Here is a 14,423-nt window from a genome sequence, read left to right as displayed (position 1 = left end):
CCAATTATATGGCTAGCAGTTTCAGCGTTCCGCCACGGATGGCGCCACCGGTCGAAAAAATAGTGGTACTCCGCGATTAAATGCGATTTTAATAGTGTTCTGGTCGTTTATTGTTATTTTCAATGACAGGAGATTAATCTACGTTTTTTCAGCTTCAAACTGAATGCTTGATCAAGACGTGACTTGTCCATAGAACGTTGGAAGAGCTATTTAAAGTGAACTAAACGGGGTACGCATGGCGAGATACAGTGTCAACCGTTGTAAACAAATGCGATTTTAACAATGTTCTTGCGATTACTGGTTTCCAGCTGTTAGAGAATAGTAGTCTACGTTCTTTAAACTTCGAATATAATCCATGACGAGGAAAACTGATGCTCGTTTAGCAGTGTAAATCCGATCGAAAACTGTTGCAATTACATAACCACTAAACAGGCAACACTTTTCTTCCTCATGCATTACATTCGAAGTTTAAAGAATATAGATTAGTACCCTATAACGGCTGATTCGTCTTGGCCAAGCACTCAATTTGTAGCTGAAAGGACGTAGATTAATCCACTATTATTGATAATAACAATAAACGACCAGAACACTGTTAAAATCACAATTTATTTGCAACGGTTGACACTGTATCTCGTCATGGGTACCCCGTTTAGTTCACTTTAAAAAGCTCTTCCAACGTTCTATGGACAAGTTACGTCTTGATCAAGCATTCAGTTTGAAGCTAAAAGAACGTAGATTAATCTTCTATCACTGAAAATAACAATAAACGATCAGAACACTGTTAAAATCGCATTTAATCGCGGAGTACCACTATTTTTTCGACTGGTGGCGCCATCCGTGGCGTAACTCTGAAACTGCTAGCCATATAATTGGTTAGCAGTTTCAGCGATTCGCCACGGATGGCACCACCGGTCGAAAAAATAGTGGTATTCCGCGATTAAATGCGATTTTAACAGTGTTCTGATTGTTTATTCTTATTATCAATGACAGGAGATTAATCTACGTTCTTTTAGCTTCAAACTGAATGCTTGATCAAGACGTAACTTGTCCATAGAACGTTGGAAGAGCTATTTAAAGTGAACTAAACGGGGAACGCATGGCGAGATACAGTGTCAACCGTTGTAAACAAATGCGATTTTAACAATGTTCTTGCGATTACTGGTTTCCAGCTGTTAGAGAATAGTAGTCTACGTTCTTTAAACTTCGAATATAATCCATGGCGAGGAAAACTGATGTTCGTTTAGCAGTGTAAATCCGATCGAAAACTGTTGCAATTACATAACCACTAAACAGGCAACACTTTTCTTCCTCATGCATTACATTCGAAGTTTAAAGAATATAGATTAGTACCCTATAACAGCTGATTCGTCTTGGCCAAGCACTCAATTTGTAGCTGAAAGGACGTAGATTAATCCACTATTATTGATAATAACAATAAACGACCAGAACACTGTTAAAATCACAATTTATTTGCAACGGTTGACACTGTATCTCGTCATGGGTACCCCGTTTAGTTCATTTTAAAAAGCTCTTCCAACGTTCTATGGACAAGTTACGTCTTGATCAAGCATTCAGTTTGAAGCTAAAAGAACGTAGATTAATCTTCTATCACTGAAAATAACAATAAACGATCAGAACACTGTTAAAATCGCATTTAATCGCGGAGTACCACTATATTTTTCGACTGGTGGCGCCATCCGTGGTGTAACTCTGAAACTGCTAGCCATATAATTGGTTAGCAGTTTCAACGATTCGCCACGGATGGCGCCACCGGTCAAAAAAATAGTGGTACTCCGCGATTAAATTGCGATTTTAACAGTGTTCTGGTCGTTTATTGTTATTATCCATAACAGTGGATTAATCTACGTACTTTCAGCTACAAATTGAGTGCTTCAGCTAAACGAAAGCTATCGGTATAACGGTGCAAGAGCTGTGCAAAGTGTACTACCCGGGGTACGCATGACGAGATACCGTGTCAACCGTTGCAAATAAATATTATTTTAACAATGTTCTTGTAATCACTGGTTCCCAGCCGTTAGAGAGTATTATTCTACGTTCTTTAAATTTCGAATTTAATGCGTGACGAAGAAAAATGATGCCCGTTCTCACAAGTACTAGTTTCTAACTTCGTTTATGAAAATACAAATTCGAAAATCTTCTCGCGCCACACATCTAGGGCAGTTCTGTCCTGAACTTACGCACAAAACGTAATTAAAATCATTTAAATAAAATAATAAAATTTCATATTTCTCATAAATACTAAGACGGGGTTGTTGTTTAATAATTTATGATAAAATACAAATTATTCATTTGTAAAGCTTCATTACAAGATCCACTAAATAATTTTCTATAACATTCAAAGTACTAGACATTTTTAGAACACTGAATCTCATATCGATTTCTAAAATAATCCTAGTTCGATGTAATATAAAACGTGGTTTTATGAGATAGATTCGAAGTTCGCAGCCATTAGCTCGGTATTGTCTTCAGTTTACAGTACTTTACCGATGACAATACCGATTGCCCAGGCCTCACCACGAGGAGGTTGCTGCGAGTGGAGGCCCAAGGCAGGTAGATGGAATCACAAGTTCTACATCTTCCCACCTTTCACAATAAACCTTATAAATAACTTAAATCTTAACTATCTAATACTATCGGTACTAAAATCCCTCGGCGGATGACTTCTTTCTTGAGCCTAAACCTATAAAAAACTAAGTTCCCTCGTCGGTTGTCTTCGTTCTTCAGCTTAGAACTAATATTATCTTAATATTCTAATTAATACGAATTAATGCTAGTAATACGAAATAACAAATTTAACGCAATGTAGTCGCTAATACTCAAACGAAAGAGATAGACGGAATGGAAAAAGTTCCATCGATCATTTCGTTTACGCACCTAATATACCAAGCCAAAAATTAATTCTACGATGAACCACGTTAAACTACAGTATGAACAAGTATCGCGATGAAAGTGTTGTCGCCAGAACCTGGTTTAAGAAAATAGGAAAGACGGGCGCAACCTCGCAAACCCGAATCCATCTCTCACTTTCCAGGCCCTTTGGGCTGGTCACCTACGTACCAGACCCGAGCACAGGTCATGACCAAGTATGGTAGTGCAAGCGAGATCCCCTGTAAAACAGAGTCCTTTTACGGAGCAGACTCCCGACTACTCCGTAGGCGGGTACGTTGTACCCAGGCGCGCACGAGCCTTTACTCCAAATCCTACTTACCAGGCAAAGACTAAACACGTCCGATATCTGGCTTCTCAATAGAAACCAGAGGGATCGGCAAACAGTCTTAGTGCACAGGCCCACTGCCCGTACCATAATAGGTACAGACCCACTGCCCATACCCCAAGTCTGTGTAGAGAAATCAACGAGCAAAATGAATTAATAATAACTTGGTATGCACAATGGCTGATCACAATTTAAGTCTATTAATAGATAGACTAAAATTAATAATAAACGATGTGATGATGAATATGAATATAACAATGAATATCGAATTATGATTTAAGTTTAACTTACAGTAACTTAACGCAGTGGTAGACGCACGCTTTGAAGATGTAGACGTTGATCGATGTCTTCTTTCGATGGAATAACTGTTTGGAAAAATATTTTTCATTATACAATACACATAGAATACATAATATGCACAGTAAATAAATCACAGTAAATAAGAAAATAAATATCGAAGCCAATGGTTCTCGAACATCTGTAACATACAAGGAATTAGTAACAAGAGAGGGGACACAACAATATGCACAGTAAATAAATTGATGGTTGTCGAATGCCTGCAACAAACAATGGGTTAGTAACAAGAGAAAGGACGAGTATGAGACGCGCGACCACCCTCCGCGACGGTTCACGAGAAAGTGAGGAAGCTAACGCCGTTATGTATTGGGCGTACGCCGTACGCAGGTTTGTTCGTGTTGAATTGTTTTTGCCGGCATGAACGTCCTTCCTCCTTGAACGACCCAAACACCAGATGGTACGGCCAGGTACGGCGATGGTACACGGCGTACACGGCTAGGTCAATAAACTGTGTGACGTAACGTCACTAGCGCGTTGGACCAACTGAGAGCACCGATACCGCGGCACGCTCTACCTCACTCTCTTGCTCGCACACCTCCCCCCATAGACCACCGAAATTCCTCGGCACGCGTCAACACCGACAGAGAGCACCGATATCGCGGCTCGCTCTACCGCTCTCGCTCGCATGCCGTGACGTCACCCGATTCCCGGAATCTCGCGGCCACGAGATGGCTTATTACGGTATGGCATTCCCGCAAGGGAAATTGTCGGTAACGGTTCGAGATTAAAAACTAATTTTACACAATTTAGGTTTTTGTGATTATCAACAAACGCTGCAAATTCGAAAGGAATCGGTCATTAAAATCGCAGTTTTGTGCGTTTCGGCGTGGAATGGCTCGTTAATACCAGTTTTCAGGATGCTTCAAAAAATTGGCGGCACTTTGTTCGAGCCAGCTCCGGTCGCAATGTCCGGGGCAACAAACACAGCGAGGCTAAAAGCACTAAGAGAGTGTGGCGCCAAAGAGTTCCTGAGGGGCTCGGTAAGGTTAGCGACCTTGGCGTACATGGTATTTCCCTGGTGCATCCATCATTGCTATCCCGGCAATCAGTGCCAGGCAACATTATCGGTCAATTTACCGTCACCGTGACCGGTCTCGGCCGCGTGAAAAAGCAAATCTCGTTACGTCGTAACTTTCGTCGATATTCAACGCGCGACTCGACACCGACGACGTTTCTTTCTATTATGTTGCGCCATAATGGGCGGCAGTTAACCTATAGCTGTAGGCCAAGTAGCTTTTACGTCGACCAGAAGCAGCAATTAATTTCCCTCGAATCTATGGTGGAGTGGTTGAAAACAATTGCTTTTATCATTTTCTAGGTTATGAACGATGTTTGGTATGAATCCTTTGAGGTTCCAGAGAAGGACACGGAAAGAGAGGGTAAAAAATGACGAAAGATAAATCATGGCGGCCATTTTCGATGGCAAGAAGAGGACACTCAAGGTTCCCATCCGCGAATTAATCTCGTATCGAATAATGCCGTTTGTTGGCGCGCCGAGGCGGTTTTATAGCATCGGCAGTCATAACATATAAATTACATGTATCGCGTTTATAACTTATACGGCCGGGGTGTAAGTTATAAAGGCGTCGTACGGTCTATGATTTATAACTGCCGCGATGGTAATTTATAAGTAACAACTGCCGAAGTTATAACGCCCGGGGTCCCGGAGACGCGTAGTTCTCCCCCGGATACTCTTATATTCGCTCCGCGGATCGAACGTAAATTCCGCGCTCGGGGGCGCGGGAAAATTTTTTAAAACCATCATGGAATTTAGATGTGCCGCGTGAAGCCGTTTATCAGACCGGCCGCGACTGGGGCTTAATTCGTTCTTCAACCCTAGCGCGATGCTCGAGACTTTATTACTCGACTGCTCCTTAAATTAAATTAGATCGAAGTCGAAGGTTTTTGTGATTCGACTAATGTTCGCCTATGGTTCGATTGTATCGAGTAATTTCGTTGTTTGTTCCGAATTTTGTTTGCGTATATGTGTAAAAAAAACATTGAGTTCAGTATTTAAATGGTAGGCGTGATATAGAGCGAATATTAGAAATATTTTCTTTAATTATATTCGGAGCCTTTGATAAGTGAATGAAATTAATTGTGCACTGACCTATGTTCAATGTTGATGTGAAGTTAACTCCTAGATTTTTGTGTTGAGACTTCTATTTCGTGTTTGAATTGAACTCGCCGGTGCAGGAAGATTGTAGACCTTAAGGCGCCATTTTCGAATCCGGAGGGAATAACGTAACATAACCTACAATTTAAACAGTAACATTGAGAAGCGACGATCGATTCTAAGAGACTCAATGTGAGATGTCGATTACATTATTCTACATTATCTACTCATTCAAGAAGAAATATTATTTTATGTTAAAAATTGGAATCACCACGTTCAATCAAGTAAAACTGACGTAATATTTTTCTCATCCATTATTCGTTATTCGAAATTGTTTATCTAGATAATGAGCCCATCTCTGTTCTAAGCATCACATTTTTTCGGGCCGCTAAAGTGGAAAGGGGCCTTAAACTTCCCGACGATCGAATACCCCTCCAGTTCCGCCTTCACGATCCCCCTATAATCTCCAGGGCTGTAAGTCAAATCGACGCTTTCCACTAAATATGGCCGCGTCTTCGACGGGGGTCGGTGAAAAAAAAAAATCGCGGATGGCTTCGACACGGTCGACTTTTACACGTTCGGGCCTGCGCCCGTGCATAAATCTCGACGCATTCCTCTCGGGGCCAGGCGCACGTGCGTTCGCACGCGTGTATACTCGCGGAGAGGAGACCTCCGCAGACAGCGGCGGCGGTGTATACGAGAAACAGGGAATCCTGTTGGTGGAACGGCGGAGAGGGGGAGAAGGACCCACGTGGAATATCCAGTGCAGCATGTAAAAGCCCGTTATGCTCGGGACGCGGTGTTGGCGTGGTGTATAGTACGGCATAGGCCCGCGTATATGCATTAGTATGGCGGTGTACGCTATAAATAGATGTAGCAGACCGCAGAGATCCCTAGCCACCCTGCCGCACCACCTCTTCGCGCAGCAGAATGCACTGGGTGGCGTTGCATCGCGGGGGATTCGTTTCTGGGAAAAGAAGTCTATCGTTGTTCAGCCAGAATTTTCGGCAGGATCGTTCTACGGCCCTGTTGAATGACAAGCTCGGTAACCCGAACTTTCCGATTTTTTTTTCAAGTTTGCAGGTTCAAGAGAAGTATAATGCAATTTTTGTTTTTGGCCCACTTTCAGTTTTTCAGGGTGAAAACATCCATTGAAGGTAGATAGGTGTTTCCATACTTCCCTGTATATCTTTAAGTAGATATAAAAAAATGGTTAGTATAAAAATTTTTTGCACGGAAAAAGATGTGTTAACGGTCAAATGAAAGTAAAAATTAAGATCAAAGTATGGAAACTCGGGTTTCAATGCGTTTGGTAGTATCTTCGACGCACACACTTGTTTTCTTTTGGTTTGTTCGACAAACTTTCCAATTGTTCCTTAAAAAATTAAAAACAAAATTAGTTTCGGACAGAAACATTCACATATCCACAAATTCTAGTACCTAAGTCTACAATTAGGATTTACAATAGAAGTTTACCTAGGCGAATGATGACTAGAAGACGCAAATATGTGGAAAATTCTGCGATCAGTTTCGGCCAATCTACGTTTCCCGGGGCCGTTCCGAGAAATCTGGCGTCCTCCAACTGGCCAACCTGTCCCGGCGTTAATAAGGCGTCGATATAACGCCAGCGTGCAATTTAAAACACCATTCTCGCGACGCGGGGCCGTTATGAGGTACCGGTATACCCGGCCGATCCGGGCCCAAGCAGCTTCTGTTTTCGGCAATGAGGATGTCAGACAAGTTACGATACGGCCAAGCAGGTGTTGCGGGGAGAGGCCCGGCCGAGGGCCCCCGGTGCTTCTCCCACCTTTTTCGTCCCCATCGTTTCTCATTTTCCTTTGATTCTTTTGGGAACGAGCTCGGGCTGCACGCATCGTCCCGTCGTGGCTACCGTTCAACCTTTGTTGTATCCGATCGACGATCGATTTGGAGACCAATTACCAGATCCTGTTGCTCGTTGGAATACGGAGAACAGGCTGCCGTATACTTGGACACCTAAACGGTTCCTCGTGTAGTTTGTTTACGCATGATGTACGCACGTAGAATGCCTTAGGTGCATAATTTTGTTAAAAACTTCTTGGAATTTTTATTTATTTCAAAGAAATATTGATTTATTCGTCAATATAACTACTCAGTATCGAAAAGAAAGTATCGATACAAAAAATACTCGGTATGGAAACGAAAGTATCGATTAATTACTTATATTTCGTTGGATCGGTTGATCTCTAGTGGCGCAGCGCGGCATTATGCCGATTTATTTCAATAATCGGCCGCGCGCTGTGGCCGGGGGCGCCAGGATCGTGTTCCTAGTCGTCGATCCGTGATGCGCCGTGAGCCGATCGCGCAAGGCCGCGGGATGCTGGACGGCGCGGCGCGTTCGAGGGCCTCAAGGTCAACGATGGTATCGCGGTGCTCACGGGCAGCGAAGTGGGAACGGCGGAGGGACCCAGCGACGTGGGCTCGGGGCTGTTCGTTGCATAATTGCGTCACGTTGTCCGGGAATCAGTGCTCTGGACGTGCACACCGCGACGGTTTCGCGCAAAAACTCCCCGGCAAACTGGATTCCATCGCGAGACGTACTCTGCACGGTGGTTTGTATGTGTATGTAATAGTAAAAGCGTGAAGTTTCGTAAATGTATACGAATACTAGTCAATGTATGAATTGGCGTATGCTTGTAGCGTAAGTATGAACCGAATAAAATAATGTTTACTATTTCTAGTAAATGTATTCATTTACTAGATAATGTAGTACATTGACTAGGAAATGTATATATTCATTGAATTAACGCTTTTACTGTAACATATATACGGCGGGGCGGACTGCACGCGCGCGCGCGCGAGCCACCACGCTTATTTTTACGCTCGCGGAACCACGTTTATATCGCGCGTGCATATTACCCGCGGTTCTGCGGTCGTCCTTGCGCGCACGGTTTCAAAACTCTGTCCATTTTTCGCCCTTTGTCTTTTTTGGCTTGGTGCACACACTTCAACTTCCCCCTCTCCCTGTTCCATCCGCCATTGCTGGTTTCTGTTGCATTCAACTACGAGCGGTTCTTATAAATAGACTGCGACTCTTATGCTTTGGAACCTATAGGGCTCTGTGAAATACAATAAAAGATAAAACTTTTATCAGTTGCAACGATTTTTCGATATTATTTCGAACATATGATATACGTATTTAAGGGACGAAAAAAGTTTCTATAGTATAAAATATCATTTTGCTTAAAAATACGCGGTCTACTTATGAGCATATAAAATTTGCCTGATTTTGAGTGTCTCTATTCACTGTAAAATTTTTTTTCAGTACAAATTCAAGTACCCGTTATTAAAAAAAGAGCATCCTTAAAAGAAGACTAAAACTGTACTGTGTCTTTCAATGTAATTTTCGTAAACAACAGATACTCCGAAATTGTTTTAATCACTGTTTGATGCAAATGCATGAAGTTCGCAGTCTAATTGCAACAAAGTCGAGATCTGTGTATCTGCGCACTACTTAGACCCAGCTACTAAAGCTAGAACCACCGAGATCTAGTGGAAGAGCCAATAACAAATCGAAACGAGATCATTCGGTGCACGATAATCCTACGGGATACTATTTCCGTTTCGTTCCAGTTTCGTTCGCGTAAACGTTCATTGCTCTTCGTGTCGCTTTTGTGTGCTTTTCCGCATGTAAATTTAGATAGACCTCCCCCGGGAAATCTTCCATTAATATCACACGGAATTCCGACAATCTTGAGGTAGATTATTTATCGGCCACTATGTGATATACGGCACCATTTTTGAACAGCACTGTAGCCTAGTTGTACGTTTACCATTTTCTTGGATCCATACACTTCCTTGTCTGTTTAACAGGACTGGATAAATATCTTGTACAACAGGGAAGAAGTTCCATCAGAACAGCCAGTGTCCCGTTTGTGTGCTTTTCTGGCCGTAAATTTCGGTAGAGACATGAAACCTTCCTCTTTATAGCGGAAGTGGCTGTAACGAAGTAGAAGACAGGCTAATTAATGACAATGTTGCAGATATGCCTACTCGCGCGGACCACGCATACATGCCCGCGAGCGGCATCGCCGCAGTCCAGCCGCTGCCTCGTCCATAAAATTCCCTTCATGCAAATTTGCTGACATGTAGGCGCAAAAACTGCCCCATTACCGAGTACAGACAGACGCAACGAAGTTGAAAGGAAACAGGACTGACACCCCGTGACCATCGCTTTTGAGCGGTGTTGTACGTTTTTTCATCTGGCCTAGACGATTGATTTTCTTTTTGTCGGAGTTCCGTACGCTTCGGTGGAAAAATGTTGACGTGCGTGGTAATGGAAACGTAACAAAGTTGAGGAGCATCGACACTCGCGATTACGAGGCACTTTATGCAAACTTGTAATGCTAGTTTCGTAGACGCTCATTGTTTTTTTTTGGTATTGTTTATGCACTTCTTGGTATGAGATTTTATTCTCGGATGTATACTTTGGAAAATTATTTACCGATTGAAATAGTCCGGTAACGTCGGGAAAATTGTAGGAATTGTGAAACGGGATATGAACTTTTGATGAACCTGTAGTTTTAATTTAAATAAGAATTATTATTCTGATATAGAGTTTCATGGTACACTTTCTACTGTGCGTGTTTCTTATTATGCGAATATCTATCCTTTGATCACACTTGACTGACGGGTCTGCGCTAGCGTAACACTTAATAAAATCCTTTACTTCACTAACAACGTATCCGTTCTAAATTTCATGGAAATCCAGCAATAAAATTCCACCGTCCGTACCCGTTGAGTCGTCCTGTAGCTCCGGTTCTACATTAACTCGAGGCTCTTCTCGTCAGGCGGCCGTGCTTTCCCGCGCACGCAAGCATACCGATCATCGACAAAAATTACCTCGGTAATTAGCGGAAGAAGCTGCAACAAAGTAACATCGACGTTTCGACCGAGACGGCATTTTTACTGGTAGGTACACTATGCGCCACTATCCCCGCAGCGTTCACGCACGTCCTCGCGCGGATGATTGCACGATAACTATCCGAGCCGGTCCCCGTTGTTCATCAATCGCGAGCCGCCCCGGATGGCGTTCCAATTACAGCCGATCACGATTCCGTGATGGCGTCATTTTAGATTTCTGGTATCGGTCGTCGTCGCCGTGCAAACCGACGACGATTTTTTCAGGAACGAGATCGACCGACCGGCCGGTCCAGTCGGCTCGGCGGGGCCTTATGTGGAGCATGAGGCGGAATCGAAGCGTGATTTTATTGGGGACTGTTCGCGTGACACCGTCCATCCGAGCTCGATTTGCGCTCCTTCGGCCCGTAGGATGCCGATGTTTTCTTCGGTAATTTAATTACCCTGGCTCTTTTTCTTATTTTTTTTCTTTTATCTCTTTCGTCGCTGGAAGAACCGGCTCCCGGTGGGCAGCCGATAAAAAATATGGTAATTACAGTTGACGATTCTCCACCGGGTGGAATATCGCGTTATATACGTGGATGAAACCGCTCCATCCGTGAGGATCATTATGCTTCTTCTTCCCCTCCCCCCCCCCTTTTTGGGTTAACACGATTGATTTTTATTGTTCAACGAGACCGATTCAACGAACGTTTTAAATTCAACCGAACCCGTAATTGACTCGTGCCCCACTTCTTGTTTCTTTGATTCGGTCCCCGGTGATTTATGCGAGTCTCGCGTAATATCCCCTGTTACGGGCGGGTAACGATAAATCAATCGTCCTGTGTAAATCCTCGACGGTGTCTTGCTGGTTACACGCTCCGCTTTAAATGCTTCGACTTTTTTCTGTCTTTTATGGAGCTCCGCGAATGACTTTAATACGATGCCTTTAGTGCGTGAGTTATTGAATAATATTGTGTCGTGGAATAGCATATCGTCGAAAGGTTGTAATTCCGTGTATAAATACATGTTACATGCGACAAAAATGGCGTCCATTATGATTCCTTTGAATTCTGTAGAGTCGAATATTTAGAATGACGTAAGACTACATTGCGTGGCATTGCTATAAAATCACCCTGAAATTTTCAATCCATATTTAGTACAATTGACAAGTAAATTGTACGAAATCATTTAGAAGTTGAACAAATTTATACCAAAATATTTTCTTCTTTTTCAACGTAGAATCACCCCTTGCCCGGTTGTGTTACGATTTCCGGCCCACCCTGTATAGATATAACAGTAAAGACTGCATATCAAATTCTTAATTAAATACTATTAAATTGATAAGGGCGGCGATACTGTTTTTGCACCCAGGGCGACCAACAACCCAGGAACGGCCCTGCTCATCGAGGTCAAATAAAACTCCGCATGGGAGAAACGGGGTTGCCTTCGAACACCAGGTAGAAATAATGGTTAATTTAAGGGGATATTGTTCGGCGAAGATTGCCGGGTCCCGGGGGATGCGCATTAAGGCGCAACCATCGTCGACGACACGCGGCGCAAGAATTTTAACGGAATCGCGCGCGCGTTCAGTGGTGCCCATGAGGGTCGTTTTGCTTCTGTTCCCGTTTGGTCTTGCCGCTCGACGAGTGTACGTCTTTTCTAACAACGTACGTAATTACAAGGTACACGTGGACACACTCGTATACAGTGTACCACCACCGTGACACATGATCGCGACGACGGAAAATACGAGCGAGTCATTGGCGTAGCAATCTGTATCTACGACGGTTACGCTGTTATTGTCGTTTAACAAGCCAGTTTCTCGAAGTTGCACGGTTACACGGTTGGATTTTAATTGAGCCTGTCGCTCGGAGATCGTGCACGTCGTTCCGGTTACTTTTGTCATTTGTCGATCGGGGATTTTATGCGTTTACGGCGGGCACGAATGTGCAACGGCAATGAAACGAACGCTTCCTGGCGTGGACTAATAAAACATGTTATTGGATTGAAATTAGTATGAATTTATTAGCAATTAAAATATGAATTTAATGATAATAATATGTATACGTTTATAATAATGATGAATAGACTGCGGGTTTTATGCATTTATCGTTCCTTTACGTACAAATTTTTCTGCACTTTATGCTACTTCGGACCCAAAGAAAACCATTAATAAAAGGAACCAAGTTCTGTTATACTTGTAGGACCTTAAATTGGTCTATAAAAATCTGAATTTACATAAAGATCCGCAGTTTAATGATGAATGATTGAAAATTTATTAATTTATGAAATGAATTTTTAATCTTTCTTTTATTGCCCTTGAACTTATGCCATTTTTCTGGATGGTAGATCTACGTATTAGAAGATATTTCATAAAACGAAAATTAAAATTTTTTGCTCATCACACTTGTCTCCCGGAGGTTCGATACTTCGTTAACATCCTTACAAACCTAACTCGATACTTTTCTTTCAAAAAATTCCCAAAATTCCCTGTTTTTCGCATTGTCAAACCAGGGAAACTCTTTAATTAGTGAAGTCTAATAACGAAATTATCGAAATCTCTAATATCTAATAAAAATCTCTAATGTCTAATACGAAAAATCGTGAAAATAACGAACAGTTCGGTTACTCGACTTTTCCCGCGATTCGGTCTCGCGGGCATGTCCTTCGTCGGCGCCGGTTTTTGCAGCGCCGCACGTTTCCTGGTGCACCGGTAGCAACCGTATACTTGCCTCTGTCGATCGTACGTTCGAGCGATTAAACGATAGAAGCGATTAAGGAGGCCGCTCGCGCATGCCTTCGCAACCGCTACCATGAAATTATTAGCACTGGCGCCAGTTATCTCGCCTCGTTCTCCCTCTCTGTCCACCAATCGGATCATCTGTCCTGTTCCATTCCATTTTTTTTTCCTTTTCCCCTCGCGTCGTGGAAACGCCACCGCCATTGCAACGCGTCTCACCCACGTTCCTTCTTGCACTCGTGGCCGAGTAATTTCACGCGGACACTCTCTTTACAAGGTTTTTTCTTCTTGATTAAGATGAAATTTCGAGAGAAAATTTTTCACCGGTTTCTTCCATGAAAAATTAATATCGCTTGGTTGTTTGTATGTTTTTTTTTATGCGTTACCATCGCTTCTTCTATTGGTTGTTTGTAACCGATGAATAGAAGTTAAGATAGATTGATGGTGTATCGTGAGACGGACGTGGAAGTTGAAATTGTAATTTGGATAAGTGGAATTTTTTAATTGATTTTGATTAACACTTTGACTGCGACGTCATCCAAATATGGGTAATACGTATACTGTAAAGAGGCTGGATTATTTAAATACCGTTACAAAATTTTTTGTAGATCAACAGCCTTTATGATTAAATGAAATTGCACTAAAATCTTAAGGTGGCAGTAATCGGGACATTACCCTATGTCACCGAAAACTGAATTTCTTGCGTGCAATCGTGAACCTAAATTGGCAAATACGTAAAATAACTGTACGTGACTAACTGTACGGGTCACTGATTACCATTACCGTACATTCCGTACATTACACAGTCGAGAAAATAACACGAGAAGTTTCGAAAAATGTCCACCACAAGAGATTCTCGAAACGTGCTAATACTTACGAAACGGTAGTGTATTATGTTCCGTTACGAGTGAGAAACATCCTTCCCGGCAATTTTGTCCACCGTGTTGTCGTTGTGACACCCGTGTTTTACATTTTTATGGGACACGACGCGTTTTTCGGGTCGTGCGTTACCCGTTTCGCAGCCACAAAAATTCAATTTCCACCCATAGTTTCGCGCTGCTCGCGACAGATTCATCTAAATTTCCTCGAACGTG

Source organism: Dufourea novaeangliae, unplaced genomic scaffold (genome assembly GCF_001272555.1).
Source record: "Dufourea novaeangliae isolate 0120121106 unplaced genomic scaffold, ASM127255v1 scaffold493, whole genome shotgun sequence".
NCBI classification, from domain to species: Eukaryota; Metazoa; Arthropoda; class Insecta; order Hymenoptera; family Halictidae; genus Dufourea; species Dufourea novaeangliae.
Note: the sequence above shows the minus strand (reverse complement) of the source record.